We start from the raw sequence: 7,399 nt of genomic DNA on the forward strand, positions 1-7,399 counted from the left end.
GTATGTGTATTTGGTGATACCAAGTCAGGTGAATTGTTTTCAGTTTTGCACCAAACGTTTCTCCTAACTCACACTGGTGATTTGAAATTAGATCTTGGTTTAATATTTAACTAATTCCTTCCTTTGATAGACTGTTTGCAAAAATGGGTGCAATAATTCCTACCACCCAGTGTGCATACCCTTGGGAAGTCCCTTCCCCTACTTAATCTGGTCTTGGCTATGTGACTCTCTTTGGACAATGAGACAATAGAAAATGTGATGAAAACAGAGGCCTGAAAAGTGCTGGTGCATTGATACTTGCATTATTAATATTTTGCTGCTGAGAACTTTTATGCCACCACGTGTGGCAGCCTATGCTAGCCTTCCAAAGGAGGAGAGACCACAAGGAGAGAAAGGTCTCCAGATATCCCAGGGGTCCCAGCTGAGAGGTCATCCTAGGTCTTCAAACCCTGGCTGAGCTGCTCAGACCAGGAGAACAACCCATCCAACCCACAGAATTGTGAGAATAGCTGTTTGCTATTTTAAGTCACTACCTTTTGTGGTGATTTGTTTGTTATTTTAAGTCACTACCTTTTGTAGTGATTTATGAAGCAGCAAAAGCTAACTGATAATCCTCCCTTTGGGCAATAAGGATAGATTTATCTTTTTCATAAATTTGCTGAAGGCAAAAGTAATAGTTCCTTATTCAAGAAGAGGCTTGTTGCCTTATTTTTTAAATTCTTTTTTGAAACAAGGTCTTCCTTCGTTCACCCACACTGGAGTGCAGTGGCAGAATCATGGCTCACTGCAGTCTCGACCTCCCAGGCTCAAGTGGTCCTCCCACCTTAGCCTCCCAAGTAGCCGGTACTACAGGCATGCATCGCCATGCCTGGCTAACTTTTAATTTTTTTTTTTTTTGTAGAAATGGGGTCCTGCTATGTTGTCCAGGCTGGTTTTGAACTCCTGGGCTCAAGTGATCCTCCCACCTCCACATCCCAAAGTGTTAGGATAACAGGTGTGAGCTACTGTGCCCGGCTGAGGCTTGTTGCTTTTAATTAAAATGGGTACTTGTTACAGAAGGACTACATAAATCTTAGTAAAGATGCTTTATTCTAGTTAGGGTAGAGATAGAGGATTGAGGAAATTCCTGCCATCCGGAGTTGTAGAGCCTTTGTGGCCATTGGGGATTTCAAGGGAGGTCCAGATACATCCCTTTGGATTGGGATGAAGAGAAACATTTCTGAAAGGGATAGCATTTGATGCAGGTCTCAAAAGTAGGACAGAGACTGTATACTGCTTCAAAAGGCAGAGAAGGGAGGAAGAAGATTCTAGTCAGCTGTAACTGCAACTAAGAATAGTAAATAGTTGCAATGAGACATGGGCTACTTACTGTTTTATGTTTTACAAGTAGTATATAATTAAATCTTAATTACAACCTGGTGAAATAGGCACAGTCATTATCTCTTTTTCCAGGTAAGGCTATGGAGACATAGAGCAGTAAAGTAATTTGCTAGTATTTGCTATATACCCACATGGGTAGTAAAGGGCAAAGCTGGCATTTAAACCAAGGTTTCTCTGATACTAGATCTTACTATTTTAGACAAAGGCATGGAAATGATCAAATTGAGGCATATTTTGGATGTGTCCATAGTATACAAATAATGGACACATAAGCATGATCATTAAGGCTTTTAAATTGGACTTTTTATTTTGAGGTAATTGTGGATTCACATGCAATTGTAAGAAATAATATGGAGAGATCCTGGGTAGTGTACTCTTTACCAAGTGTAAAAGTTGACCATACAGTTGGATCATTCTTGTCATACCCAACTAAAACAGAGTTGAGATGCCAGGAGCAGAAAGTGCTGAGGGCATATAATATTGGTCTAGGCTGGACGTGGTGGCTCATGCCTGTAATCCCAGCACTTTGGGAGGCCGAGGCAGGTGGATCACGAGGTCAGGAATTTGAGACGAGCCTGACCAACATGGTGAAACCTTATTTCTACTAAAAACACAAAAATTAGCCAGGCGTGGTGGCACGCACCTGTAATCTCAGCTATTCAGGAGGCTGAGGCAGGAGAATTGCTTGAATCCGGGAGGTGGAGGTTGCAGTGAGCCAAGATTGTACCACTGCACTCCAGCCTGAGCAACAGAGCGAAACTCTGTCTCAAAAACAAACAAACAAACAAACAAACAAAAATTGGTCTAATAATGTAATTCTCTGCATGCAAGCCTGTCTGGGGCATGTAACATTGCTCCAAGAATATTGTCCTCTGCAAGCCTGACTGCTGAAACCCATTTTATCTAATAGCTACTGAAACAACCTGCTGTGGCTCTAAGACTAGTCTTACCCACTGCTATCACTCACCAATCACAACTTGCCAGTTTCCTAAAACTTTACTAGTACCAATGAACTTTCTTGCAAAACAATATGTAACTTTTCTCTTTTAAATACAACCTCTAGCTTACTCTTTGGTCTTTGGACATACTAAAGACTACCCAGACAGTGTGTATGTCTTGAATTGCAATTCTTGCATCCCAAATAAGACATTTTAAATTTAGAGATTCATCTCTATACTTTGTTTGACTTTGACACCAGTTTCTCCCAATAGCAACATGTTGCAAAACGATAGTACAATATAGTAGAGGATATTGACATTGATACCATCAATATACAGAACAGTTCCTTCACCACAAGGATCCCTCATGTAATCCTTGTATAGCTACACTTAACACCCTCCCACCCACCTCACCCCTTCCTCAATTCTTGCCAACCATGAATCTGTTCTCCATGTTTATAATCTTGTCATTTTAAGAATGTTATGTAAATGGAATCTCATGGTATGTCACCTTTTGGGATTAGCTTTTTTCACTCAGCCGAATTCTCTGGAGATTCATTCAGGTTGTTACATGTGCCAATAGTTCATTCTTTTTATTGCTGAGTAGTATTCCACGATATGGTCGAACCACAGTTTGTTTAATCATTTATTCACTGAAGGACATCTGGTGTTTCCAGTTTTGGGCTATTACAAATAATGCTGCAATAAATATTCATGTATGTTTTGTTGGTGTGAATGTAAGTCTTCATTCTCTAGGATAAATGCTCAAGGGTACGATTAACATTTAGCATGGCTGTCAATACTTTAAGACAAGTCCTGTGAACAAGTATTTTTTTTTTTAAAGTAAAACAGGGGGCATGTGTTTATTTTTTTCAGCACCCTCCTTTCTTCTGGAAAGATGCTCTCTTCTTTGAGGAACTGTCCATGTAGCTATTAGGTTCTATGAGGTTCTTGCCAATCACAGTACCTCCTCCTTTGCAATAGATGTGCACCTATCTCCCCAGTCAGACAGTTGGATTTTTCAGATTCTAATGACAGAAGAGCAGCAGCTCCTTCAGGAGGTGAAGGTTCTGTGGTCTGCCTTCAGAAGAGCAATGCCATTTATGCCAGCACCCTGTGGAATTGAATGCCTTCGGACTGGTTTTCCCTGAGCTGTACGCCTGCCATCCACTCTGAATTTATGAGCTAATAAACGATTTCTGTTTTTTCTCGAGGAAATTTTGAGAGAGCTTTCTGTCACATGAGACTCAAAGTATAAAGAATGTTTCATTCCCCACTCCTGGGCTCTTTCTGACTTCGTGCTCATGGTTCTGACTCTCCTCTCCTTCAGTTCTGAGATCCTGACTGTCAGGGCCCAAAGAAACCATTCAAGTTCTTGCTGTGTCCAGCACAATTTTCATGGAACAGCCCTTGGTGTTTTCTCCAAGGCTCTGATACCGAATCTACTCTGAGGCCTAAAGCCCATGGCTTCCTTGGGCTCCCAGAGGGCTGGGAGTCATAATTTGGCACAATGAGTGAGAACCTAGAGAAAGTGGGCCTGTGGTTAAATCCTGGGCAGAGAAACTCCCAAGGGCTGGCAGAGGTGAGGGCATGGGGTAGGAGCCTTGGGCTCTGCTCCTGCTGCATTCTGAACTGGGATACCTCAACTGCAGTGTGGTTACTGTGCTGTGAGCTCTAGATCAGGGCTGGCATCATGGGCATGTGACCTGTGCAATTACACAGGGCCTTGCTACTGGTTTCAGGCTCTGCTGCCGTCATTGTTTAGGAGTTAGTAGTTTTTGAACAAGGGGCCCCACGCTTTCATTTTGCACTGGGTCCTGTGTAGTCATGGCTTCAGGCACTGTGGAGCTGTCACTAATGTACTGCATCCCTTGGATGATGAAGATGTGGCGCAAGAGGCTGAGGAGTTGAGGAGTTGAGACTCTGTACAAGTTCCTACCTTCCCTATGGAATCCTAGAGACTTCTGGCTTCGGGCAAGTCTCCTTTCCGAGGGGTTGCTCCCTATTCCCCAGGATCCCATACACACCTGAGCCAGTGTCCTCCACTGTGATTCATGCAATCCTTTCAGGCAATTCCCTCTTTCTTCTTCTTTGTCCCAGACTTCCCCCCTCTCTACCCACTGGGACCACCCCTCCCCAATCTCTTTGAAGGCTCAGTCCAGGCCAAAAGGTGCTCTGCTTCTCTCTGTGTCTGTGCACCTGATAGGTGTCCAGAAGTCTTCCTCTCTCTTGGGAAGTACCCAGCCTTCCTTCCTCCCCTTGTCAGGCCCTGCTGGTTTTTTTCACCCCCGAGGTCAGCAGTTGGAATCCAAGTTCCCCAAGGTCAGTGGTTGAAGCCCAAGTTTGCCTGACTTTAAAGCCTGTGATTGTCTTATTATATCTTGCTCTTCTTGATACAACAGTGATTATTTTAACAATCATTACCATTCATTAAGTGCTTACTATGGGCAGATCAGGACCAGATTGTGGTAAGTGAGGCACTAGCCTTGTGTCCAAAACCCAAGGGGACACTAAAAAGTTCAGTAATAAAAATAAGTAATATTTTAGTGAACTATTTAAAAAATCAAAATTACTGCTGAAAAAATCACAATGAACAAAACACAAAAACATATAAATAAAGACAGGATCTGTAAGAGTGCTGTGTCGAGCCATATTGGAACTTGAGGCAAAAGGTAAAATCAATGGGAGCTTCCTGTTAGAATATCCATCCATCCATCCATCTGTCCATTCATCAATATGTCCATCCATTTATCCATACATCTGTCCATCCATCCATCCATCTCCCATCCATCCATCCATCCACCCACCCACCCATCCACCTCTCATCCATCCATCCATCCATCCATCCATCCGTCCATCCATCCATCCGTCCGTCCATCCGTCCATCCATCCATCCATCCATTCATCCATCCATCCATCCATTTAATATACATTTACTGAGCATCTACCATGTGCTGGGCACTCTGCTCAGCAACGAGAGTATCACACAAAGATCCATAATGATTATGTTCCTTTCCTCCTGGAGACCAACATGAAATAATCACACAAATAAACATATACACTGTGATAAGCAACACAATGGAAAACAATATATTGGGGGCCTAGAGAATGCCTCTCTGAGAAAGTAGCATATCAGTTAAGAGTTATAAAATGAGCAATGTTTACTAAGTTGAAAAGTGAGGAAAAGGGAGACAAAGGTAAGGGAAGTAGTTTGTGCAAAGGTCCAGAGGCAGGAGGTACTAGCACATATCAGGGACTGGTTGGTATTAGTTGAGAGCAACTAGAAAAATCATGGGTTCTGCCTTGAGTTTTATACAGGGGCAGAGGAAGAACCAGCCCTCAGAATTAGTTTAAAGACACAACAGGAGACAAAAGGGAAAGCTGCTATATAATTTCCTCCCAAAGTTGTGCTCGTTCAGGTTATCAGTGACACACACACAGGGGCTGTGATTTATGCCTATCATGAGGCATCTGACTCTCTTCCTGGGAGTGCGAGACTCAGGCCAAAAGCTTAGCGGTGGTCTGCAGTGTGGCCTCATCTAGGGCTGCTCCTGGGCATGCACTGGACAGAGAAGCCCCCTTTGAGCCTTCTCTGGGTTCATTTCCTTTAAATCCAAAGCCTTTTTTGAGTTCATTTCCTTTAAAGCCTGGCCAGGTCAGCTTCAGCCTATAAGATATGATGAAGTTTCTCTTCAAATAGCCTAATCAATCCTTTATTCTTTAATTCATAGTACCTCCCCACCCCTTTTTCCTTTTTTCCTTTTTTTTTTTTGCTTCCTTTCTGCCTTTGTTACATGCCCAGACATGCCACAATACCAGTGTTAGACAGTACCAGCTCACATTCCTTTCCTCATTGAAAAAAAAGACTAACTCTCTAGCTCATTACAGACACCCCTTCCCCTTTCTCCTCTCTCCCTTACATGCCCATCTTATCTAAAACAAAAAAGTTCAAATATTTAGCCAACCAGAATTAGTTTAAACTGTACAACCCGACCCTGGCCAATGTAAAAAAAGTACAAAAGCAATACATGCGTCAGAAATAAAGGCTCTCGTGCCCCTTTATTCAAGTGTGCTCTCATGGTGACTGGCCAAGGAGAAACAACCCTCTGTGCAAAAGTAAAATTGCTTTGCTAAAAATCCTTTGTTTAAGTGTTCAATTTCCTTAGAATTTTAAACGTTATTCCCAACATGGCCTTAGCATCATCTTAAGCAGTCACAAGCAGACCTGTCAAATTCCTACCAAACTTTTCTTTCCGTTCTTTCCTTTGCCCTGACATTTCCTGTATTTGGGCCTCTGAAGATTCAAAGAATAGAGTCCCTAACTTGCCCAGCCCATCCCTGCCTTGAATTGGTCTTTGACCCTTTAAAAACCGTGCCCTTCCATTTAAAAGTAAAATACTTCCTTGTTAAGAAGACATGTGGTTGGATTATTGCTTCTGCTTTTCACAAAACCATACAGTAAAAGCCAAGCCCCAGGATCTGGAGGGGAGGGATGAGGTTGAATTTTATGATCTGTACTTCTCCCTTGGCAGCCAGGCAGGATTTGAGGGAGCAGGACCCTGTTAGAGAAGAGGCAACCCAGGGAGCTGGAAAGAATATGGTGACTGCCTGGACACATGGAGGGGAATACTGCACAGGCTCTGCCCCTGGGTTAACCACAGTTGGGATTGAAATTTACAAAATAGCCTTGAGTGTCTGCCATACCAGGCAATGAGGGACAGAGAGCAAGTGAGCAGCACCCCTCTGCCCTCTGCACTCATGCGTCCATCAATAAGTTGGTTCTTTCTGAAGAATATCTGCAATCTATTGCCTCCTCTCCATTCTGAGTGCCCCTGTCTTAGTTCAGTCTTTCACCTGGACTATTGCAATGGTCTCCTAATTGGTCGCCCTGCTTCCATTCTTGCTCCCCTCAAACCCGTTCTCTGTCCTGAAGCCAGAGTGCTCTTTCTAAAACCCAAATGAGGCCATGCCCATCTACTGACAACCTTTGGCTTACAAGGCTCTGACAGGTCTACTGTTCTCTCCGACCTTCCAGTCACACTGACCTTCTTTTCATTTGAAGAACACACCAACCCCAGGAC

Source organism: Papio anubis, chromosome 17 (genome assembly GCF_008728515.1).
Source record: "Papio anubis isolate 15944 chromosome 17, Panubis1.0, whole genome shotgun sequence".
Classification (NCBI taxonomy): Eukaryota; Metazoa; Chordata; class Mammalia; order Primates; family Cercopithecidae; genus Papio; species Papio anubis.